General features: G+C 37.1%; 1 protein-coding gene and 1 long non-coding RNA gene across 14 annotated transcripts in view; one reads left to right on the top strand and one right to left on the bottom strand.

Moving 5' to 3' along the window:
* Positions 1-14,483: 14,483 nt before the first annotated feature.
* The window catches only part of HNRNPC (heterogeneous nuclear ribonucleoprotein C), a 45,884-nt gene continuing 33,776 nt past the window's right edge, over positions 14,484-26,591 (top strand). For 4 of the 13 annotated variants that reach the window (XM_015251588.3, XM_006218712.4, XM_015251584.3 and 1 more), the window contains exons 1-2: positions 14,486-14,639; positions 19,346-19,371. The gene's annotated coding sequence lies outside the window, so the exon portion shown is untranslated. Of the gene's footprint in view, positions 14,640-15,259; positions 15,305-18,852; positions 19,017-19,345; positions 19,372-19,486; positions 20,077-26,591 lie in introns of those variants that run through there. The other 9 variants (XM_015251587.3, XM_015251580.3, XM_015251585.3 and 6 more) reach the window with 7 other exon arrangements.
* The window catches only part of LOC140696849 (uncharacterized), a 97,001-nt gene continuing 93,360 nt past the window's right edge, over positions 22,951-26,591 (bottom strand). The window contains exon 5 of the long non-coding RNA XR_012073422.1: positions 22,951-23,581. This is a non-coding gene — a long non-coding RNA (uncharacterized lncRNA). The remainder of the gene's footprint in view (positions 23,582-26,591) is intronic.

Genomic DNA, 26,591 nt, shown 5'->3' with positions numbered 1-26,591 from the left:
CACCAGCAGATGAGATGTCATATCAGCTCCCAAGCTGTGAGATATCCCACAGGACACAAAAATAAAGAAAAAGTTCAGCCAATTACATACAACTTCAGGATGCCTTCTGCAGTCTGTACTTGAGTTTTAGCAGGAATCTCTCAACACTTACGTAATGGTATACGACGCATCTTAGTCTTTTTAGTAGTGGTGTGGATCACTCCATACAAAGGGCAAGACCAAGCATTCAGTAATAATAACATTATTTATTCAAAATGAAATCAATTTTTCTGATTTTAGAATTGTTGATTTTGGATCAATTTTTAACTGTCTATTCAGCCTGGAAGCCAATGACCATACCCTCTGACTAAGGAATGAGCTTCTGACTCCTCTCCCTACTCCACTTATAGGGATTGACCCCCCAATAACCAGTTTATACTCCATGATCCAGTTCCTACAGTCATCGTTCATTAGACCAGGGGTAGACAACTGATCTAAGCTGGGCCAGATTCTCTTTCCCAGGCATTTGGAAATGGGGCTAAGAGTTAAATTAGCCTCTTTGGATGGCTAGAACTATTATGTAAACTTGAGAGTTCTGCGATGGCCATATTCTGCTTTGTAGCCTAAATAACTGGGGAAATCCTATCTGCTGAGTCACCTCAAACCTTGGTCAACATTCTTTTCTTGGATTATAGTATCCAATCTCCTGGCTGTAAATACTATGTGCATGTAAGTATATAAATATTGCTTCCAAAATTTTTATTTCCAGTTCTGACCTTCATTTTTGTACAACTTCTTGTCTTCTAAACATTTCCACTTGCATGACTGCTAAATATCTCAGACTCCCTTGCTTCACACAAGAATTTTAACTTCTCTCTCAAATCTCATCTTCCAGGCCTTCTCTGTCTCCATAAATGGCATTACCATCCTACTAGTTCCTAAAGTTTCTTTTTTTCATTTTGCAGTTGTTTTTCCCACCTTTTAAAAATGTTAATTTTTTCAACTTAAGTATAGTCAGTTTACAATTTTGTGTCAATTTCTGGTGTACAGATAATGTTTCAGTTCCTAAAGTCTTCATTTCCTCCTTTCTGCTATCCATTAGCAAATCCTTCAGGTATCTCCTGAAAAACATATCACCCTGTTTTCAAGGTCACTATTATAAATCAAGCCACCAGTGTCTCTTACCTCAACAACTACTACTAAAACAGCTATAATGTTTGCCTAACGCTCTCCCTGTTTCCCTCTCTCCATCCCCCTCCCATCGATTCTCCCTAAATCATCCACAGTGCTCTTTATAAAAACAACCCAGGTCATAGCATTTTCTGTTTAAAATTCTCCAACAGCTTTCCTCTACATTTAAAATAAAATCTAAACTCCTTACCGTGGTCAGTGTGGCTCTGCAGGATCTGACCTTCTTGTTTTCTCAGATCATACTTTGTATTTCTTCTCTTGCAGCAAATACCACTCTTTGACACCAGCCTCCTCTCTGCTCCTGAAACCATCAGGTTCTTCTTGCCTCAGGGCCTCTGTACATGGCTGGAATGTTCTTTCCCTTGCTCTGCACATGGCTAGTTCCTTCTTATCCTTGAGTCTCTCAGCATCTTTTCATCTGCCAAGAGGAATTTCTCTGACTTCATAACTATAATGAGCATTTCCTCAGTTATGCTCTATCATGTCACCCTGCTTATTTCACTGGTAAATAACATTCTACCATACTCAGAAACTACCTTCAGTTATTTGTACTTTTTAATTGTCTTTTCTCACTAAAATATAATGACTTCAAAAGCAGAAAATTGGTTTATCTCATTTACCTCTAGAGTTCCCAGCACTTGAACAACTCCTAGAATGTAGTAGGCACCTAATAAATATATATTGAATAAATTATTCATTGATGAATGAATACACAAATCAAGAGACAGAATAATAGTGAATGGCTAAGATGAGTTAAAAGTCCTGAAAGCTTTCTGTCCCTGATTTTGGTCTTTTCCAAGGCCTGTCTCCATCCCTGCTCTTAGGTTCTATAGGAGAGTACTATGTCCTATCCAACAAATTCCCCCTTTTGCTGAAGTTAGCTTGACTTGTCAACCGAAGAAGCTTGTTCACAAGCTTATTTTGAACAGAGAAATATAAAGAAGGTAAAAAGCATGGTAGAGAAATTCTGTCACTGGGAGACAACATTAACATTTTGTTGATCTACTTTCCAGACAATTTAACTTGAATTGAGTCATTCGTATTCTATTCTGTAATGTTTCATTTTTTTTAAACCACCGTAAGTGGAGAGCATCTTTCCAATGATGTAATTTTAAAAGGATCTATGCAGACTTCTACATTAAGGAAGCTGATAATCACCCAAAAGTTGAAATGCTTTCACGTTAGAAATAGTCCTAGGATTAGAACAGAATGGAAGCAACCAAGGAAATCATGCTGTTTTAAAGTAAATCTTCACACTGATGTAGCTTTTGTAGGTTTGCTAGGTTACCCCATTTTCTTAGCCTCCTACTGTAGGGAAGTAAGGGAAAGGGAAGGGAGGGGTGAGTACATCATAGGCCTCATCCTCTAGACCCGTAACCATTTGCAAAAAAATGGAGCTGTAGTGGAGGAGGAGATGCTGTGGTTCTTTAATATCTGGACCCAGAAAAGACCGTTCTGGTTTATGACCATTCCAAAATACACCACCATGGAGGGGGTGGGTATAGCTCAGCGGTAAAGTGCATGCTTAGCCTCCACAAGGTCCTGAGCTCAATCGCCAGTACCTCCATTAAAACTAACTAAATAAATAAAGTTAGATTTACCTTAAAAAAAAAAAAAAGAAATGAACAAAATACACCACCGAAGCTGTATAGCACTGTGGAGCAACTGGAAAGCACCACTAAAAGTGGTCAAAGAAGCGCTAAGAATGAAATGAAGGGTACCAGAATGCCAGAAAAGAAAACTCAGGAAGGAAAGACTGTCAGAGAAAATGTGATGAAGGGACATCCAAATGCAATGAAGTGGCCAGACTGAATCTCTCAGGAAAAAAGGAGTGGAGAGTAGATGTAAGTAAGAAGAATATATCAATTGCTTTGCCCTCAAGGAAATGAAAGACTAAAGAATTCCATTGCAGTGGTACTCAGAATTGCACTGGACTAGGGCTGTAAAGAACAACCCTCTAGTAGTGATAGATGAATAAAGCCAGCGTGATGACATCAGGAATTAAAATTACAAAGCCAGCTCTCCTTTCTCCAATTTGACACTCACCTCGATTAAACTTGGAGCGAATGAACTGTAAATAGTGTCTGTGGTCAAGAGCCCAGAATAAGAAAGACACGGATTCACATTCTTCTTTTGTTTTGTGACCACGGGCAAGTTACTTAAGCACTCTGCTTAGTTTCCTTACCTGTAAAATAGGGATGAAATAGTTACCTCATATGATTATGATGAGGATCAATTGAAATAATACCTATAAAAAGCTTTCATAATGCTTGGCACTTAGCACAGGCTCCATATGAGCTATATCATAGCTGTTTTTGTTGTTTTTGCTGAACTACTCTCTGGCCAATTGATAATTCTATTGTATTTACCAGTATAGCTTAATGATTTACATTATGATATAGATCATATATATTATATATATAACTTTCTTGTGTATTGATTATTATGAGTCAGTTCCCTATAGTATTTATACATCATGTGTGTTCACTAGTCTGTAAGTCCTTTGGAGGATATCTTTATATATATAACACCCGAGTGCCTGATAATCTGCAGATACACAATCATTTCCAATCAATTTCTTATTATCACATTGGATTGTGGCAGAAATTATTTTCCTTTTTAGAATTGCTTGTAATAATTTTACAAGGTTTTGAACTAATTGTCCTCCACCCCCCCAAGAACACTGTGAAGTGACAGCAATGATGATGTCACTGATTTGAGTAGGAGAGAGAAAGAAGAAATAATTTAAAATCAAGTGAAACATCTGCTCAAAGGAATGTTAGTAGCATTTCCGTAGAGCATAGGAAATGATGCTGCAAAAAATATTCTGATCCTCTAAAAATTCATGGATTAAGTGGGCCTATGTGACAAAACATAAAAGTAGGGTTTTAACAATGCGAATTTAATATAGATTGGGAATTCAGGTCTTCCCATTACATAAGAAATTAACAGGCCCAATAAACAGTCAAGTTCCTGAAGAGGGGCTGCAGCTATGCTCCTTTGAGTTGAAGGTCTGGGGGAAGGAAGGGACAAAATTGTGAATAGACTCTAAAGAAAATAGTTTTGCAGCGAGTGAGGGAATTCTGAAGGAGCTGATCTTACGTAAGAGGACAGAATCAAAAGAGATGAAAGCATTGAGAAAGTAACTTGGAGACGCTATGAAGAAAAGTGTAGGCTCTGTAATTGAAGCGTCGGTTGCATGAATGCTCAGAAAAGATGACAGGAACTTCTGGAATTTGGACTGAACTTTGACCAGTATTACTGTGTGCCCATTTTGTACAGTTGCTACAAGGAGAAGAAAAATAAAGCCCTTGCTCTTAAGAAGTGAATAACTAATGAGAAGAGGAGAAATGAGAAAAGCACACTCTGAATGGTAAGGTAAGATATAAAAAGCCTGTCAAAAGCGGGAGAGGACAGCTCAGTGGTAGAGTGCATGCTTAGCACACACAGCATGCACGAGGTCCTGGGTTCAATCCCCAGGACCTCCATTAAAGTAACTAACTAAACAAATAAATAAATAAAACCTAATTAACCCCCTCTAAAAAAACCCCCACATTTAAAAGTCAATCAGAGAAGAACAAAGCAAAATGAGAGTGTGAAGGAAGACTGCAATTCACACATACTTGAAGGATCAGGTAAAGCTTTATGGAGGGAGGGTTGTTGGAGTCCGGGAGGGATTTTGGCAGGTGGAGATATGGAGGAGTGGTCTATACAGCGAGGACAGTTTGAATAGAGTCAGGGATAGGCAAAGAGCAGGTAGTCTCTGACAGCAGCAAGTAGGCATGACAAGTCTGAGAAAGAGAGCTGTGAAAATTGAAGTGAAAGGAAGCATATTTTGAAAGACCTTTCATATAAATTAGAGAAGTTGTATTCATTCCGCAGTCAATGGGTGGGAATTACACATTTTGCGCTCAAGAGCAATAGAGTTAGAGATGTGGAAGGGCTTTAGGAAGATTCACCTGGCATTAGTGAGTTAGAGAGACTGGCAGAGAGGAGGAGCGTTCAGATGGTCCTGTGGTTCAGGCAAGTGGCCTTAAACTAGGAAGGATGGTGGCAGGGGGATGGAAGAGTGGGAAGGATCACAACGGCACCGAGGAAGGAGAGTCAAAAGATTTGCCAACTAGCTGGATGTGGGACAGAGTTAAAAGGTGACAGGATTAAAGATGACCTAGTGATATTGTGCCTGGACACCTCAGAGACTGGCACAATCCAAAATGAATAAATTTATCACACTCTTGCCAAAAACACCCCAGGGAAAGAAACGGAAGACTATGAATGCATATTAGATATAAACTTACAGTTCTTGCTTCCTCCAGAGAGCTCTCTCTAGATTCTTTTCTCCCGCTGTTCTGGTGTCCTCTAGTCCTAGAGAATCCTCTTGTCCTCCTGGCTTGCTAAGAGAGGAGTTAATACAGTTCTGTTTAGCTCTTAAGATGTTAACTCTTTGCAGATAAGAGCTTGATAAGAGCTTGAAGGCTGTGCTTTTTCTCTATGTGTGATGTGGCTGGAGAAAGAGGAGCTAAAACATTCTTTAACATATCAACTTTTCAACTAAAACTAAAACTGAAAACATATTTATTTGAGTTTAACATAAATTTGCTGGTGTTAGGAGAATGATCTTTAAATCTCTTTGTGAAGGGCAACAACAGTGGGAGATTTTCTGGAGCTCTGAGATCTCTTTGAAGAGAACAAACTGCTCCACTGGAGGGATCAATGTGCTTGCTCAATCCATGTGTGCCAAAACCCTCTCAAGTAAAAAAATGTATATATTCCATTTCACTGTGACCATAGTTTCCAAACCAAATACTGGGATGTAATCATGCAACAACAGAACTTGATATTTGAAAATTGGATGTTCTTAAAAATTCTGCACAGTAGGGTGGGTGAAGCTCAGTGGTAGAGTGCATGCTTAGTGTGTACAAGGTCCTGCTGGGTTCAATTCCCACTATCTCCATTTAAAATAAATAAATAAATAAATAATTTAAAAGAATTCTGCATCCTGGTCATTGCATTCATACTATATACTAAGTAAAATATAGTCTCAATAGTTAATATGAAATCTTTCTTAAGCACACTTATTGTCTACACTGAAAAGGGATTTCCAGGGGGGTGAGCATGTGTTTAATGCCCAGCGTGACTTCCCTATGTTCTATGAAGAAAATAAAATAAAACAAAATAAAAATCAGGGAGACAGGAAGCATAAAAATTATCCAGAACACATAAATCTCCTAGTGAAAATACAACAGCCCAACATATTGTTTTCCCAGGTCTAAGTGACAGAATTATAAAAATTGGCCTTTTCTGCACCCAAGATTTTTTCTTGCCCAAGCAATTTCTTAAGGATCTTAGGTCTTCTCTCCTCTTTTGGATGATCTAACCAGAAATGGTACTGGGCAAAATTTTGAAGTAGGCCAAGTTTGTGTTTGGTAAGTTTGTGGTCTCTTTTCTGAATCTCTGATTTTTGCTGATTTTTAAAATATTTCCTCCTACCCTTTCAGGCAACCAGTTATCTTCAGTTTATCACCCTGACATCCTCATTACATTTGTTTTGTTTTGTTTTGTTGGGAGGGAATTAGGTTCATTTATTTAGTTATTTTAATGGAGGTACTGGGGATTGAACTCAGGACCTCCAGCAAGCTAAGCATGTACTCTAACCACTGAGCTATACTCTCCCCACCCCCATCACCTTTTAGAGTGAATTTATACCATTTGAAAAATTTTTACTAGGTTTAATGTACTTCTAAATGTGGAATACAAGACTTTGTTCCATGTTAAATGAATTTCAGCCATCAAGTAGTTAGAGATAGAATAACATTTCTCTGATTTCAAAAATAATATATGTTCATGGTCGACATGAACAGAAAAATGAAAACAAGAAAATGAAATATATCAGTAATCCTAACACCCAGAGATAACTATTGTTATCCATTTGATTTATAGGTGCATAAAGACATATAAAATATTTAAAATAAAAATATGAACACTTATTTTAGTTTTTAAATTTTATTTTTAAAAATTAAAAATTTTAGTAAAATATATATAACATAGAATTTACTCTCAATCATTTTTAAGTATAGTTTAATAGCATTAAATATTGGCACAAAAACAAAATTCAACTTGAGTAAATTTTAAACATCTTATTGGTTTAATTCAGTGACTCACGAATTAGTCAGCATCCTATCTAGCAGATAGAAAGGAACTCCGAGGAGCTGTACAAAATGAAAGACTGTCACAGGCGGAAGGGAGTGGGAGCAAGGAACTTGTACTAGACAAAAAAATGATTGTTTATTGCAAGGTCACTTTCCTTTAGGAGATGGCAGGGGTCTATTAGGCAGATTACCTAACTAATGTGGATTAGGCAATTCCTGAGTGGTTTACGATTCCATTTTGGGGAGAGCTGCAATTGCAATGAAGTCAAGTCTTGGTTGGGTGACATAGGGCTTAGTATAAGCAACTCCATTTTGGGCCTGCTGTCTTATTTTTATCAGTATATTCACATTGCTGTACAACCAATCTCCAGAACTTTTTCATTTTACAAAACAGAAACTCTATACTCATTAAACAGCCTCCTATTTCCTCCTACCCCCAGCCCTTGGCAACCACCATTCTACTTTCTGTTTCTATGTATTTGACTACTCTAGATAATTTATTTTTAAAAAGTTTTTATTTGTCTATAACCAATATACAATGCACAATGAACATTTTAAAATATTATTAAATATTCTATTATATAATTTTAAATGGTTGTTTAATATTCTATTCTATAAGTGGATCATAACTTATTTAATCAATGTCCTACTGATGGGCATTTAGATTGTTTTTTATTTTTTGTCATTATGACCAAATGCATTAAAAATGCTTGTAGATAAATCCTTGCAGATAAATCCTTGCTTCCATCCATATTTATTTTTCTAAGATGAATTACTAGAAGTAGAATTGCTGAGTCAAAGAGAATGCCCATTAAAAAATGAAAAGAAGAAAAAAAAAGGGGTGGGGAGAAAAAAAAAGAGAATGCCCATTTTTAAGGTCTTTGATACTTATTTCTGAATTGTCCAACCAACTTTCAGAAATGTCATACCAGTTTACTCTACTTAGCAGTATCCATTTATCTTAGTATCAGAAGCATTTTTTAAAAATCTATTTCATAGATGAAAATATGAATTCACTGTCCTTTTAATATGCATTTATTTGATTGTTATTTGCCTTGAACTTTAAATATATTTATTATCATTGTATATTTCTTTTAAGAGTCCCTGATGTGTTAAGGATATTAGATTTTTGCATGTTTTCTATTTCGGTTGTTATATGTCTGCTGTACGTGTGTTATGAAACAGATTTAAGAAAGTATTTTTTAACATCACGGAAAAGTTTTATGTACTAGACCTATGCCATCCAAAATGGTAGCCGTTAGCCACATGGGTTTATTAGGCACCTGAAATGTAGCTAGTGTGACTAAGGGACTGACTTTTTCATGTTGTTTCCCTATTTTCTTGTAGTTTTAAAAAACAACTTTATTGACGTATAATTTACACATGCTCATTTCAGGTGTAAAACACAATGATTTTTTTTAGTAACCTCACTGAATAATGCAACCATTCCCATAAGCCAGTTTTAGGACATTTTTATTTTCTAATTTCATTTACTTTAAATTTAAATTTGAAAACTGCTACTTGATTTAGTAACTGGAAACCTTACTTACACAAGCTTAACAAGGCTTTCTTTTGCTTTTCAGGACTCAGATAAAAGGGAAGAGACTTAATGATCTCTCCTGCATTGCTTGAATCTGCCAATTCAAATTCATGCTACTTCTCTTTGTGATATCATTGTTCCTAATTCAGCATTCCTTCATATTTCTAAAATTTACTTTTTTTTGTCCCCTAGTGTTCTGTTTTTACCACACCCCAGAAGGTAATGGTAGTCAGGCTTGTCCAAATTTCTCATTTGGACAATGAGAAAGTGAGCGAGGGAGTATGTTCTGAGATTTTAGGTATCAGAAATATAAACTGGGATGACCAAAAGGCAGTATTTTGGGGGTGGAGTTGGGGAATAGGTAGTAATAAAGATAAGAATCATTCTATTGTAATGTTCCTGAGACATTAAGAAAGGACTCCAAAATTGTGTTTAAAAAGTCCCTGGGTAAATTTTATAATGGTCAGTCATATGAAAGATAATTATCACGTGAAATAAAATTTCACATTTGAAAGGATTTGGGCCAGTTCACATAGTATTTATTATAACATTTACATGTTTGCCCAAAAGGTCAATGTCTATCATTGTATTAAAATAAGCACTAATTATGAAATGTAAGATCTGTCAACTGAAAAGCACTCTGTAAGTGGTACAGAGATGAGCCTGATGAAAAATTACCAGAGGAGAAAATCTTGTGCTTCCGTGCCAGAAGGAGAACAGATGGCAAGAGTGTTAAAGAAGGCTTAATCCACAAGAAACCAGATTTAGGTCATCGCTGGGATGAAAACTAGAAGAAGAGAAGACAAAGGAAAAAATGGAGAAAAATACTTGGTAGGAAACGGAAAAAAAAGAGAAACTGAGGAAATAAGAAACAGTAAGTCTTCTTAAGTCATTTATTTTCACAACATCTCCTTGAAGGGGCTGAGGCCTATATTATGGTTCCACAGCATCCTGTACTTATCTTTAGTAGCACTTAACACAGTTTATTACAAGTAATTGAATAATTATTCATTTAATACTTGACCCTGTTCTGAAGATCAGGGACTCCATCTATTTTTTTCCTTCTATGCTCTCGTGACCTAACATAGTACATGGCACAACGCTGATTACACAGCATGTACTTCATAAATATTTGTCCAATAAATGAGTAAAAATTTTCCACCTTGGCAAACCTTACATTATTAATAACTATGGAATAGTTATAGGCACACACTCTAGAAATCATACTTCCTGGAGTCAGAATCTTAGCTCCATCAAAAGCTAGCTGTGCCACCTTGGGCAAATTACCTAACCTCCCTGTGCTTTACTTTTCTGATCTTTAAAATGGGGATAAGAAAATTGCCAAATGTAAAGTGCTTCACACATGGTATCTTCTCAATTAAAGTTATCTATTATTTTATTATTATTAATATAATGGTGGCCAATAATACTTAAAATCAAATATATGACCTCAAAACCACCAGATGTCATGATTCCGAATTGCTGTAATCTTTCTAATTTTTTCAAGCTTTGTGGAGAAAGATTTTTTGCTTGTTTATTTATTTTTTACTTTTTAAGCTCAGGGTTTTGGTGATCAAGAAAAAGAGATGAAAAGAGTCCCTGATTAAAGATGATAATATTTAAGTAAAAATAAACTCATATATAAATTTTTTAAAATCTGTAAAATCTACACCAAATGGTTAAGAATGGATGTTTTTGGAGGATATATCACATAGAAGCTTTCAGTTTTTCTGTATTTCAAAGTTTTACAATAAACACAAATTATCAGAAAAAAATAGTATTTCCATTTGGAAAGCTTTAAAATAATAAGAGAGAAAAACAAAGCAAAACAAAACACTAGAAGCCTTTAGAAGGTGTATATTTCAACCAAAGTGATCAGTAATGTTATTGGCAGTACCTAAAATCTTTTCTGTAGAATCTGTGACCTGTTGGAGGACAGCAGGGGCTGCCTAGGCAAAGGGTCTTGTGGAGGGGATCACACTGGTGGGTAATGAGGGGCCAGTCTGGGAAGAGCTGTGACTGAAACAATAAAAATTCATAGGACTGGAATAGAGAGCTATTATAGGATTTTAGTGTGGGAGTCACACAATAAAAATGAATGCTTTCAGATGATCACCATGACAGCAGTTTGCAGGATCAGCTTGGGGGACAGACTCAGTGTGGTAGAAACAGGATACAGTAAAAGATAAGGGTCTGGAAAGTGGTGTGTAGTATCTTTATCATGTCACTTTTCAGGTAGAATATGGTTGCTGGTAGAAGATAGATTGTGGTCAGAAAGGTCTCCAAATTAGTATAAAGAAGGATAGAGTGGGGTTGGATATTAGAGAGCTCTGCGAATTTTAATTGAGTGCTTTGTTTGGATTCATTAAAGACCACCTCCTCAGTCTCCAATGAAAGATGCTTATGGTACCATCTTTAGATGATTAAGGATACAGAGGAAGAGAGGCAATGACAATGCACTAATTATGTTCTATTTGGCTTGTTGAATGGAATAAGGTAGACAACTAGGCATGCTGAGTGTAGGTAGGATGATAGCTATTGAGGACAATATTCAGCTAATAACTTAGGTAACAAGTGAATTAGGAATTTTGTAGCTGTTGCTGCTTTTCCTTCCTTCTCCTTCTACTTGGCAGGTGGCTTAGAATTTGGAGAAAGGAAGGTTGCAGGGGGTATATTACTCTGGTAATACCTCTAAGCCACATACAGCTTTCTTCAAAGAGAATTCCTTTTTGCATTAAAGACGAAAGTACAGTTTTGTTTTTTCTCTTTAGGCCAAGATAAGAAGTTACTGCTCTCTGTTTCCTTATCTCTGCCCCCACTTCCCCTCTATTACTGGAGTCTGGCTCATGGCTTGCTTTCTTCTTTCTATACATAGCCACCCAATAAAAGCTTTGAACTTTAGAAGTTAAGGGTGTTTAGAGTAAGCAGAGTAAGGGAACTTTATACTCTCTAGTTCACCCACCTAGGTTCACAGAACCTTAAAACCAGATAGTCATGAATGTTTATCATCAACATGGTGTTTTGCATTCCACCTTGTATCATGTTATTTTTGCACCTGCTTTCTTATCCGTAGGAAATTCAAGTTACTTGACAGAGTGGATGTTAATTCTTCTTGTACCCCACCTAGCATAGGAGTGAACTCCTTGAAAACATAAATGCTGTCTCTTAAGTACTTCTGCACCAAATACAGTGCTGGTTAAAAAGTAGGTCATGACAAAGATCATGCAGTAAAACGGATTTCTGGTAAAATGAATTTAAGAAGTTTTCATTAACATTTTATAGACATTTTCATTCTTTGAGAACAATGAGTAATAAAACATGTCAGTGTTTATTTTTGTTTACCTAAGTGAAGAATTACATGTTGACCAAGCCTCACAGCATCTGGGTCCCTCTAAGTAAGTGCTATATAAAATATTTAATAAAAAAGGACAGTCTATCTGTTTGTCCTGGGAAGATAACAATTTCCCCTGATAAATAAAAACTAATGATTAATTAATTTAACACAAATTTCAAACACTCTCTGTGTAAGGCCCTATGACACGTAGCAGGCAAAGGGAATACAGAGAGGAATAAGAATTAAACTCTGCCATCAAAAGACTTACCATCCAGGAGGGGAGAAGAGATGAGTAGAAAAATAAACCACAGTGCTATGAGGTAGTTTTAAACTGCAATGCGGCAACTGAGCTGAGGCTTTAAACACATGGAGATGTTTTCTGTCTGATTATTTGTTCAAAGTTGACAATTTGCACGGGGAACCATATTCAATATCCTATAGTAACCTACGGTGAAAAAGAGTATGAGAATGAATGTATGTATGTTCCTATGTAACTGAAGTATTGTGCTGTACACCAGAAATTGACATGACATTGTAAACTGTACTTCAATAAAAATATATTAAAAGAAAAAACAAAACACCAAAGTTGACAGTTTGGAAAACAGAAAAGCACAAGGAAGTGAAACAAAAAGGCACATATAATTCCTCCACCAGAAGAGAACCACTATTAACATTGTAGTATATTTTTTCTTACATGTTTTGTTTCTGCTTTTAACTTTTGCTAAATGCAATACATACATAAGGCAAAAAAATTCAAATAGTATAGAAAGGCATATCATTGAAAAAGGTAAAAGGTTTGCTCCCCAAATGTAAGTCAAACTAAATTTCTAGGCCCACAGTGGAGTTGCTCCTGCTGGGGGAGTCAGGTCAGCAAACCCAACCTTTATGTTCCTGAAAAGCTCAGTTTGACCAGAAACGCAGTAGATCCAGTCAGCCAATCCCCAAACGCCATATTGTTAGGCTCTGTACTTGTTTCTTTGTCCCTTAGTCTTTCTAAGTAAGGCCAGATATGCAATGCCTGCCAATCCTGATTGCCTTGCTGCTTGCAATGCTTTATAAAACTCACTCGTGCCCAAACTCCCTGGGGAAGAGTGCTCCTCTGCTTATGAGACACTTAACTCTTCCAACCGATGTGTTGTTTTCCTTTATGGAACTCCTTACTAAATTGTTTTGGTTCTGTCCTTTGACAGGTAACAACCAGCTTCCTTGTGAGTCTCCCTGGAATTCTGAGCTAGTTCAAAACTAATGCATAAAACTGTATTCACATATACATACATCCCTTTAAATGTATACAGACGGAATCACAGTCTCTAGACAGCGCTCTGCATTGTGCCTTCCCTAATCACACAAACAGCCTTCATTCCTAGTACAGCTGGTTCTATTTCACTGCGTGCATGGCTGCTATAACACAACCAGAGGGGCTGGCAGGCGATGACCCGAGCCAGCAGACAGGAGACAGGCCATTTCAGGACGAGAGGAATTAAGGGGCCAGATTTGGGGGGCGGGCGGGGGAAGACTAGAGCGGTAAGCCACTTTGGTTGGCATGTAGGGTATTAGTGAGATGATCTGGGGCCAGAGGATGGGTGCTGCAGTCTTTCTTTACCTTTTTGTAGTGGAGAGGAATAAGGAAGTCAGTTGGTTTGGGTGAGATACGGGCTGTCTGAAGAAGGGCTTGACAGGCTGAGAAGTGGAGTTGTACAAGAGGGAGCCCTAGGGTAGGAAAAACTGCAGGGCTGACTTGTTTTCTAGTCTTTAGTGCTCCTTCCCCACTTAATTAAAAGCCTCTTCTTTATCCACGCCGCACGACAAAGCACTTACTGGTCGCTTTTCTTTTTATCTAGGCCCGGGGCTAGGGCAGATCCTCCGAGCCGGCTACCAAACAAAATCCCGCAATCCTTCCCCGCCCCCGCGCCGCGGGAATTCCGAGATCCGGGCGGGCCTTCCACCAGTCTCTCTGGGGCACAGACATAGGATACCGCGGCCGCCAATCAGACCTCCGGGATACCCGGATGTGAAGCGGAGCGCGGTACAAAGGCAAGTTTCCTCCCAGCGCGTCGTCAGTTACAGTGGCCAATAAGCATTTCTCAGGGGATAAATGACAGGAAAGATAGCCAATTATAAACTAGTTTCTCTCACGCATGTGGAAATTCTCTTACTTAGTCTAACCCACCACTGGTTGTGGTTGGACAGAGTTGTGAAGAGCGGTCGAACTGCCTAATTAGAAGCGGGAGCGAGAAAAGTCGCAGCCAATAGGAAGGTTCCCAGCAGTGGGGCGGGGGCTAGGCCTTCGCCTAGGCGGCAGAGGAGGCTCGGGGGCCATTTTGTGAAGAGGCGAAGACTGAGCGGTTGTGGCCGCATTGCTGGCCTCGAGGAGTGGTCGGCTTTTCCACGTAGAACCCGGGAGTAGGAGATTCAGAATCGAATCTCTTCTCCCTACCCCCTCCTGGTAAGTGGAGGGGGCGGAAGCGGGGGAGGCGCTGGGTTCTTCGGGGAGCGCGAGGGGGTGTGGGAGAGAAGACGAGGGAACCCTCCCCTCGGTAGAGTAAGCAGGCCCCCATTAATTCTGTTTGCATTGGGGGATTAGGTCCTAAATGCGGTGAGTTTTATAGGCCTCAGCCTTTGCATAGATTTAACCTAGTGTCCTCTAGGCCACGATCGGCGGGGTAAATGTCCTTTTTCTATTTCGCTCTCCTGTACTAACGGTTGATGTCCTTTCATTTTCTACGACCATGAGGACTTTGAGATCATGAAAGGAAAGATGCTCATTAATACAGTTTAAGTTAAGGTAGTGCCGATGCCTCCCGTTAAATTTAAAAATTGGGCGGGGAGGGGGTAGGGAAGGGTTATCCAGCAGATATTGTACCGCAAGCGTCTGGATTCCCGAGCGCACCGCAGGTCATAATAATATTATAACAATAGGTTAAATATTTTACTGAATACTTTTAATCTTACTGCTCTCTGAGCAAATGGCGGACCTCAGAGTAGCTGTTTTCAATTCTTTTTAAGAAAATTGAAATCTCATTTACATATTAACAGTAATAATTAAAGCTGGCTTTTTATCTGCAGGTTACAAATCACTTGAAATATATAAGTTAGTGGAACTTGCTTGAGGTAGGTATTACTATCTTCTCAGACAGAAACCGAAACATAAAGAGTGTTAATTGCCAGGGTCATATTGAATCAGTAGCGGAACTAGTAAGGAATTAGTCAAGTGGCTTTACCTAGTTACTGAAATAGTGGGTACTAGAAGTACTGTATTTGAATCTTTGCGAGGAGCCAATTACAGCAATCACTGGCGATAACTGGAAATTCCCACACTGCCCTTGGGAGAAATATTAAATTACGAGAATTGCATTTATTTTTAAAGTAACGTCCTAAGACAATAAAGTTTGACTTTTAGGATATTCTGGCATTAATTTTCCAGACCATCGAAACTTAGACGAAACCGCTCTACGGAGTTTTCATTAAGCAAGTATTGTAGTGTTTACTATTTGCTAGATCCTGAAATTTAATAAAATTTTTGGCTAAGTTTGTAAAAATTACATAGGTTTCTAAGTAGTATCACATTCACTTACCTAAGAAATAGGTTTTTCTAAATCCTTGTGTAAGATTTAGTTGATTTTATTGTTCATAATGTGTTACTCTCACAAAAACTAGGATTATTAAGCACGGTTTAAACCAAAACTGCAAAATAAATTCATCCCTTAGGAAACCTGTTATAAAGTAAAAATACTCCTATTTTATATAGCTATGCATTTATTGATCTTTCACTGTGTAGATAATTGTAATAGGGATCAAAAACATTACCTTTAAAAAAATGCCTAGGCATTTATACTGTGTGGACTTAAAACAAATGAAGCGCAGAAGTGTCAGAAATGAGGTAAAAGCACTGATTAGTTAATTTAGGAAACCATATCTAACAGAAATATTGGCAAATAAAGAGAATTGTAAGAAATTAGTATTTAGTATTTAAGAACAGTTATTGATGGGAGTTGAAATTAATTGAAGGACGCTCTTCTTGCCTTGAGGTGTTAGGAATATGGATTCCTTAGAATCAGCATGACCTTTGAGTTAATATCCATCTGCAATGATTTGGCCACAGAATGAATGTATGAAACAATTCTAGATGTGTCTTCAAGTAGGTAGGCATTAGTAACATTTTCACGTTGGCTGGGCTAAGTTGTAGATCTGACCTTTTTGTGTTTCCCATACTCATGCCTGGTGGTATTTGCTGTTTTCCTTCGTAGAGAATTTAAATATGCCTTATTATTTGTGATTAGGTCTCCAAAGGGTTTCACATGGTGTGCGGCCTTGTTTTGTATGGAATTGCTGTTAGAATCATAGCTACTTACTCTAATCTCAAAGATTAATTATATTAACTGGTGGATGTGTGAGATGTTAACTGGGAGTGTGACAGTTAAAAGAACCTTGGCCTAGTAGTTAAGAGAACTGGGTTTTGTCCTCTTCCTCTTCTGATTATGTCAGGCAAATCAGTTAAACTCTCTGGGGTTCAGTTTTATACTTATAAGGGAGCTTAGACTTCTTACCTGTTTTAATTTCTGATTTCTGTAACTGAGGTCATTTGTTGCCAGAAGGCTAAAAAGTGTACAGAAATAGTTTTATTGTTGAAAGCAGTTTTTGTGTATTAGTAATTACTGTTAACTGCCTTAATAGCAGTATTTTTCAGTTTTCAAGCAATTTTATTAGGTGTTTTGGAGGAGCAATATCTGCTCATACTTACATGTACTCATTCATTCTCATTAGGATCAGGGAAGCTTATGGTTCTGTACATACTAGATTTACTATAGAACTGACTGTGGTGAGAACCAGAACTATCTGATGTAGCATAACTGCATGTGTTCTCTTAGATACTGGAAATTGGGGGTTTATAAAGGGGAAAAGGATTAGTATAGAGTTTCATAGTATGGTATAGCATTTACTGTGGTAAGTTACTGTTCTTGAATTTGTTTTATATTGATCTTTATTAAGGGATAGAGGTGTTCCCTATTAAGCTCTACAGAGTGGTTCTTAAACATGAGCTGACATTAGGGTCTGCCAGAGGACTGGTTAAAACAGATTGCTGGCGTCTCTGCCATCACTTTCTAATTAAGTCTGGGGTGGGTCCTATTAATTTGCATTTCTAATACAAGTGCCATGTGATGCTGGTTGGCAGTCCTCACTTTGAGAATGCCCCCTTTAGAAGGAATCCCAATCTCCCAGAAATTTGACAAAGTGTAAACTAGATATACTATTAATTGCAAAGATTACGTTTAAGTGCTAAAGTTTGTTGGCCTTTTTTATGAGTGGTAGCTTATCAATTTAACATGGACATCTTGGGAGACAACTTCTTGAGGTTGAGAGATGGAAATGTTTTCTTCTGATATTAATTACTTATTTTTAAACTTATGTCTTGTAACACATGTACAAAGGATTTGTTTGTAGATAGCCACAGTTACTTAACATATCTTGAAATTTTTGAGTACCAGTTTCAGGCTATGACTCCAAAGAAGAAAATTGAATGTTTCACCCTTACTGATACCCGTAACACTGACGCAGAGGCGATAACATTCAAATAATGTACGTTTTCTACAATTTTTTCTATAGTTTGTACATTTGTCCAGCTTAATATATCAGTATAAGTGTAAAAGTAACTTATATGTCATGCCTAAACTCCTCTGCTACTAAAAAATTTACACTTAAAATTTTAGTTATAGGACCTATAGTCACTCATACATGATTGAGTCAAGGAACACTTTTTTAAATCTCAGCTTAAAATTTTTTAATTTACTAACATTTGAAAAGAATAAAATCTTATGGCCAAGTATAATGCAAGTATAGTCATTCTTATTTATTTATTCAAAGACCTGCAGTCTAACTGCAGATCTTGTTTTAGCTGATGATTTAGTGTGGTGTTGTGTGTCAGACTCTTAGAATTCCTATCTTGAAATTAGCTGTATATACTAGTTTATAAACAGTGGGACCACAGGAACAAATTTCTTAAGGGCCATAATTTACTTTTCACCTGTTTTGACATTATTCAGTAGCTATAGTAATCTTTTTTCCTTCATCTGTGGTTTTTCATTCTGTTGCCGAGTGGATTAATGTGCTCCTTATTTAAAGCTTTTTTCTCCCTGATAGAACCGCTCAGGTCTTGTGGCTTGATTGCACATTAGTTTCGAGAGTAGATGTCATCTCTAGTATGTAGCTTCGTGGTAGACTGTTCACCTTCAGTTTGTGTCATAGGAAAAAAAACTACATGGACTTAAAATTTTAAAACCCACGAAATCTGCTTACCTTCATAATCTTGATGTTTGACATTTGCTCACTTCATCTCTGTTGGCCTGGTTTTTCCTATATTTTCTTTGCCCAAACTGCTGATTATCAAGATGAATGTTTGAATATGGACCTTTTTTTTTTGGAGACCATTGAGGGAATACAGGTGCATATTTTGTTAATTTTAGTCACCTACTGATACTGAAGAATTGTGAAGACAGTCACTGATAGAGGTGATGATTCTAAAGAGGCTGTCCCCATCCCAGTGGAATGTTATACTTTACCAAAATGTGTTAGATGCAATGGACAGATGTTTCTGTCTTGGGGGTTTAGGGCACAACATTTCTGAGGAACTCTGACTCAATCTGTCCCTTCTCCTTTCACAGGGCAGCAAGGCGAACCCCATCCCTACTCACTGGAGCTCAGCTTTGATTTTTAACCTCCCTTCCCCATCCTTCCAGAACACACACATTCCCATTCCAAAACTGATTTTATAAAGACATTTTAAACATAATGATGCAACTTGGTGTGCACTACGGCAAATTTACAGGTGTTTTTTTTTTAATTGTTTCCAAAAACGGGACTTGGATTTAAGATGTAATTTTTAAATTTCTATTTCTATTTTTTCTGCAGCAGTTGGGTTAGAGGAGGAGGAGCCTTTTAGCCTCTTATAAACTGACCTCTCTACTTCCTCGTGTATTTTTAAGATTGATTGATGATGTGGAAAGGGCTTTGCTTGTCTGCTACTGAGAACTTTACCCTTGCGGTTTTTGTGGAAACTGCTTTTGGAAAGAGAAAAGAAATGAACTTTACTGACTTGACATTTTTGCACCTCCCGTTTTTCTAATCTGGGCTATTTTTATTTTTGTTTTTTTACAGTGAGATTTTTTTGATCTTCAGCTACAGTAAGTTATTCCAATTTTTTTTTTACATTTTTCCTGACTTTCCGCTGATTTCCTTTTTATTGTTGTTACTAGTTACTATTATTATTTATTATTATACTTAATGATGGTGATGATGATGATGATAATAACACTGATGATTTTTAACCGGATTAAAATCGAGTTTTTCTGAATGTGCATAAGAATTTCTCCGGCCTTCTGATTGACTTTGGAGTTTTGCATCTTGGGAGAGAAGGTGAAGGCAGTAGCATTTTTAAGTGGATTGATCACGTAAACCTTTTCTCTCCCAACCCTTCCCCTTGCCCTCATCCCCTTCCCCACGCTCGAAAGAATTTTACTGGCTGTTAAGTCTGTGACCTTATTTTTCCTGATCTTTAACTTAACTGTTTTAGAGCATCTCTGGACGTCTGTATTTTTTATTTTTTATTTTTGTTTTTTTTATTTTTAATCTTTCATTTGTTAAATTTTTAAACTGTGCTGCAATAAAATGTGTGTGGTACTACTTAACACCTATGATGGTGATGGCATTTTCCCAGAAAGCCATCTCCCTCCTGTTTCCCTTGAAATCCCATCCTGCTTTTCCTGTACACTACCCCTCACAAACCACAAGCTGCAGCAACATGGATGCCCAGCCTGGAGCAGCAGCAGCCAGGATGACCTGGAGCCAGGGGGGCCTTCGGAACAGATGCACACCCTTCCTGGGTGATGGTAAGAGGTGTGAGGTCCACTTGGTTTCATTGCGAAGACTAGGAAATACACTGGTTAAAGTTTAGTTGAAGTGGTGTAGGTTGACAGCTTCTGGAAATGTGTGGGTTATGGTTTTTGTGTGTGTATCTCAAGAGACCTTTCCTAAGGGAGGCCACTTCAGGTTTTGGTAAAGTGATGGAATTATCAGGATCAAACTTGGGCTTGCTGAGAGTGTTTGGTAATTGGAAAGAGTGACTGAAGTTTATATTTATAATGAAAATGCCTTGTTTTAATGATTAGCAACAAGATAAAGACATTAGGTGGTCCTTTGTTTTAGATTATTACAAATTAGTAAAAATTTTCTGTCTTTCAGGGTAATCCTTGAGTTTGTGACAACAATTTTGGCTTTTACTCTATTGAGACTGTTTTATCTTAGTTTTTAATATGAATCAAACCACAAGAGACATGCTGTGATACTAAAATCACAGCGTGAAGGTTTTTTAAAAAAAGAAAAGGTTCAGTAGGTTTTTTTAACCTCGGAAAGCAGGAAAATCTGTATAATCTCTGTATCCAAACCAGGAAAGATCTAGGTTTGACCTCTTTTTCAATGATGACTTGCAGTCTAGCTAGGTATTGGGAATCCACTGTTTTCCCGATAGTAATAAGAAGGGATGAATCTGGTCTGTTCATTAGAATAATCCAGAGATTAATAAGGATGTAGGTAGCCAAAGAGTTGAGAATATTAGCAACCTGTAGTATTTTACTGACAACAGTGGAATATTTTAATAACTCACTTTAGAGTTGCTTTAATAGATTTTGAGCCAGGTCGGGGCAGGTGGGAGGAGAATGATTTTTGAAGATGTATTCGGTGCTGTGGTACTAGGGTAAATCACATACTTGACCTCTTCCCTTACTCATCTCATGAGTAAGCCTGAAGGCAGCCTCAAAGGAAAACAGAATAGGAGAAAGTTACATAAAACATCCTGAGGTTATCTGGATGAGGAATGGAAAATTTTCTTCTATGGGTCCAAGTTTTATTGATGCCCTCTGTTGTATGAAACCTCTTTCTACCTCTCTCTGTCATTGCGTGGCTGCTATTCACTATAGGTTCAGTTTAATTTATTTCTTAATTCTGCAGATACACTATTTTGTGGGTCATGTTCTGGTTTGGGGGTTACATAAAGGTACAATAGTTGTTCAGGGATTCATAGTCTCATGAAGGAGACAGATGAGTGGGATAATGTCACCATGTGATAAAGGTGAGCACAGAGTTTATAGAACCATGCAAAGATGAGTACCTTGCTGACTCTTAAGAAGTCAGGAAATGGTTTTAAGAAAAAGCAGGTAGAACTGAATCTTGTTAAGACCCGATTATAAACATGCCAAGCCAGAGAGTTTGTGTTTTATCCAGAAACCAGTAGTGAACTGTTGAAAGATTCTTAACTGGGGAGTGACATCATATTTTGATTTTTAGAAATGTCATTCTTATAGCAGTGTGGAAATGGCATAGAGGGGAATGAGATTGGAAGTAGGTGATAAATAAGGAAGATACTAAAATGGAAGAATAGTGACCTGAACTGGCCAGTGGTTTTGGGGATACAAATGGGTAAATTTCAGAGGATTTGGTGGTAACTGTGATACGAATAGTGAGGGATTTGTTTGGCATGACTCCCAGGTTTCAAGTTAGAGGTATTTATTTATTAAACATTTGAGTGCTTACTCTGAAAATAACCATTAGGCTTGGGTATATACAGATGAACAAAACACTGTCTCCTGCCCTCTTTGTGTATTATAGACCACTGAGGGGAAAAACCACTTTCACATTCTAGATCCCCATGAAGGAAAAGTGAGATGATAGTTAAGGGAACCAAATTTAGAGTATGGAGGCAGGAGGGTGCTGCCTTCAAAGAGACCTTGAAGGAGCTGATGTTGAAATTGAGATCTGTAAGTGGATTGTCATACCTGAAAGCACAGATAATGGCGGGGATTAGGGGAGGGGGGCTTGGCCTCAGAGCAAGGAATACTGCTGGAATAGTAGTATTTTTGGAATACGAAGAATGCATAGAGTAAGAGAGAAAGTTGGAAATTTAAGCAAGTACCAAGCATAGTATACAGGTCCTGATAGGCCCATGTTTAAAATCTAGATTATCTTGGGCAGAGTAGGAATCTGTTGAAGGACTTTGGAGAGTGGAAAGATCTGATTTTCTTGAATTTTCCTTCTGGCTGTTGTATGGGGAATGTTAGTAATGAGGACATAGTGCAAGTAGGACTAAATAAATTAGAAGACCTGTTAAAGTATTCCACTATCTGTAATCTCAGACAGTAATAATTCTAGGCCTGGGGCACTTGCCCTGTTTTTTCAAATGAATTTTCTTTGTGCATTAATGAGCATATGTAGTGTGTTTGAAGAGGATAGGTTAGTCAGGCTTTGGAAGTTACTAGTTATTTCTGTAACCCTCTTTTGGATCAGACATGACATAATAGCTTTCCTATTTGAAAGGAAAAATGAAGTAAAAGAACCCGAATTTCTTCTAAAAAGTAATAATCTGGACATTACTATGTGTCCACTGCTGTCAAAGTTATTACGTTCACTTACTTAGTCATCATCATAACCAACTTTTAAAGTAAATATCATTGTTATGTATTTTGTTTAATTCACAGCACTTTAAATGGCATGAAGTGTCCAAGGTAATAAATTATTTAGGTGGATGTAGCTTTGCTGTGTAATTTTATAGAATCTTTGGATGTGACAACATTCTTTTAAGGAAGTAAACACATTTAAAAGTGAGTTTTAGTTGGGAGAAGAAAAGAAATAATTGTATTATTTATGGTTTGAAAAAAAAATACATACTCCAAAAGGATGTATCACTAAATCCAGCAGTTCTTTTCAGTATTTACAGTATTTAAACAGTCGAGCCACTTTCTTCTTTGAAACATTTTTTTACTTAGCTCCAGGTTTTTGTTCTCTTTCTAGCTCTTCCTTCTCCACTCAGCTGGAGTACCTGTGGTTCAGTCTTTCCACTTCTCTTTTCTGATCACACCTCCCAGGTCATTTCACTCAGTCACATGATTTTATGTATATATCTATTAGCTGGTGATTCCCACACATATATCACCAGCCTGGACATCTCTTTTGAACGACGTATTCATCATCCAGTTACCTACCTGACAATTCCTGAGAATATTCATATATCAATTTAAAATAAAAGTCCAAAACTGGGCTCCTGCTATTCTTCCCTCAAACCAGTTTCTTCTGCAGTGTTGCCCATTTCAGTTGGCGAAACCCAAGTTTTCATGTCAGGCCAGACTTTGATTAGCCACCCTTGATTATTTTTTTCTCTTATACCTCACTTCTGGCCTTGTAGAAAATCCTGTCATCGCTGCCTTTAAAATATGACAAGAATTTGCTACCTGTTTCTTCTGTTGCTTGGTCCAGTTTCAAGCCATCATTGTCTTTTTGGTGTATTACTGGAGTAGATTTCTTTCTTTTGCCCCTCCACACCAGTATGTGTTATCTAGATCGATCCTATCAAAATATAATGCGGAAAAATGTTACCTGAAAGAATTTCCTGCTAAAAACTCACTTAATAGTTGATCATTTCAGCGTTGAAGTCAAAGTTTTATTGTGACCTACAAGACCTATGTGATCCTTTGTGCCCCTCCTCCCTTATTAATAGTATACTACCCTGCTCCAGTCACACTGGCCTCCTACTGAGGCTTGGACACACTAGATGTTACTACCTCAAAGCCTTGGAATTTTCTTCCTCTAGACGTTCGGAAGGTTAGGTTTCCTCAGTTCATTTAGATTCTTACTCAAAAGCGACTGCTGTTTTCTTTTACTTAGCCCTGTGAATACTCTGTAGCACTTTGTACCAGCTCACCTATTATAGAACTTAATTTTCTACTATGTAAAGATACAGAGAAATACCTGTAAAGATATGTGTGAAACAACATTGATTACCTCTGGAGAAGTGAGGGATTTAGGAGGGTTGGAAGGAAATTTTTGCTGTGTGTGCTCAAAGATGGAGTGTTAAAATGAGCAACACAGTATCATTTTGCTTCTGATTAAAAAAACTTAAGACTCCTTATTATAGGTATACTTCAACAACTCTCCTGATTCTGTGTCTGGGTATAAATAGAGTAACTATAGCCTGTGCAGTAGGAGTTTCGTAAGCAATTTTTATAGTTAAACCTTAAAATAGGTTTGGCTGTGATGGAATGAGTCACGTTAGCATTTGAGTCATGTTAGCTGTTGCCTGTGATGGGGCTGTAATCAAAATTTGGAAGAACTTTATCTTTTTTTTTTTTTTTTCAATTTATTCTCCAGTGAGAATGCATAGCTACTTTAAGGTGTAGCTGCAGCAGGTTGTAGGACATCTCAATTTTTCCCTCCTACCAATTTCACCATTCTGAAATAGTCTTCTGTTTCCCATTTAGATTAACCTATGGCTTTTGAGTTGATTTCACAATATAACTCTGGAAGTTCATTTAGGCTTTCCTAACTAGTCTGGAATAACATTTAGGAATAGTTTAATAGGATACATGTTAAATGAAATTTTTCCCTTAGCCCTCTTACTAAAATTCTGTATTCTGAAAATGATGTAACCATTCATAGTGACTATAATTCCTTATATTAGTTCCTTAAATATAGTCATCTTCACCTAAGTGGGTTTGGTGTTAACTTCAAAAACTGTATGGCTAAAATTGAGGCAGTAAAGTGTGCTTTTCAAAGAAAAATTTTCCTTTGTCCTTAAAAGTTTGTTGGCTTCCTATGTTAGAATTACAGTTGTTTATGATATGTTTTAAAATGTAGTTTTATTGAAATAAAGGAAAAATAAAAGTTTCGATGTGTCCATTCAGGGTTTTTTTTTTTTGCATATGTAGGATTTCCCAAAAGGCATGTCATTCATACAGCACATACATTTAAGTAGTAATTTTTTTTTCTTTAACATGAAATTATATTAACATAAGATGTTGTTAGGTACAGCTCTTCAAAAATTTTAGTAGCTGCATAGTACTACATTGCATACTCATACAGTATTTTACTTAATTCAACTTATAGTTGAACCCTTAGGGACCCCCCCTCAATTTTCCCTTTTATAAACAATCTTACAACTAAGATTTTGTAAATAACTTTAATTATTTAAGCCCCAGATTGTTGAAGGGCATGCTTGTTTTAAAAACTTTCACTCTAGATTGGTCTCCCAAAAGGTGAAAACTGTTTGTCTACTTAATGACAATGTAAATGACCACTAATAATTTCTAGTTTTGTGAATTACTTGGATCTTTTTTGATCTCCAAACTTGTCCAGCTTGAGCATTCCTTGGGTAATGTTGTTTCACCTGTACCTGTACCCACTTTCTCCTCATGTTATTTTGAGGTGAAATGTGATATATTTAGTCTGTAGATATTTCAGTATGTCTTTTTTAAAGGATAAGGGCTTAATAACAGTCATCATCACACAAAAACATTTAGTAAATGTATTTTAAGACCCTAAACTACTACTCTCAGGACTGAATAAGGCATTTTCCAATTGTGTTTTATTTCTGCAGAGATGGTAACATGGATGTTTTTTGCTTGCATGTTGTGTTTTGCCTAGTGCTTTCTAGAATTTGGGAAGTTCTGTTTATTAGAGATAAGTGTAGAAAAAATTTTTGAGAGAGAATATTGACATGGTTATCCTCATGAGTGATAAAATTAAGTTCAGGATAACAGAAGATGAGATTCCACTATATTTTATATACATTTTACTGTTAAATTCTGAAGTTAGGTATAATCCTGTTTTAGCTGCTTAGATCTGAGTGATGGAGAATGTTGTAGTAATTTTAAGTTGGATTTCCTTATTAAAAATTACTCCTTTATAAATTATTTAGCAGTACTGGTCCAAAATCTATTGTTCAGAATTCAGAAATTCAAAAATCTTAGACAGTTTTTCAGCAGTTTGACAGACTCATTTGATGATAAAACTTGACTTCAGTTGACATGAGATTATAGTCTGTTACGTTTAGTGACTGTGCATATGCATTACTGCAGAAATATTAATACATTTGATTTGAGAGCTGGATGCTTGCCCAGAACCCACTGCGTGTTATACAGCAAAATTACAGTATTATCTTAGAAAAATCAACCAAAAAAATCTTGATTTTTGTTTTGTTTTGTTTTGTTTTCCCTAACAGGGGTCCCCAGGGGACCATGTTAGACTTTAAAAAGTGTATTTGTTGTATGTAACTCAATGCTCAGTTGAGTTCACTGATAAAATTGAAGCTTTCTACAAGATAATAAAGAAATGAAGTCTTACTTACTATTTTTTAAATTTTGGCTGGGGTGGGGTTTGGGGAGGTAATTAGGTTTATTTGTATTTGGAGGAGGTGCTGGGAATTGATCCCAGGACCTTGTGCATGCTAAGCATGCACTCTACCACTTGACTGTCCCCCCAAAGAAATGAAATCTTGTTGACCCTTGCTATTCAGAGTATGTTCTGAGCTTTAGCAGCAGCGGTGGCATCGTTATCATCATCACCTTTATCATCTGGAAGC

Source organism: Vicugna pacos, chromosome 6, assembly GCF_048564905.1.
Source record: "Vicugna pacos chromosome 6, VicPac4, whole genome shotgun sequence".
Taxonomy (NCBI): Eukaryota; Metazoa; Chordata; class Mammalia; order Artiodactyla; family Camelidae; genus Vicugna; species Vicugna pacos.
Note: the sequence above shows the minus strand (reverse complement) of the source record. Positions and strands in the feature narration are given on the sequence as shown.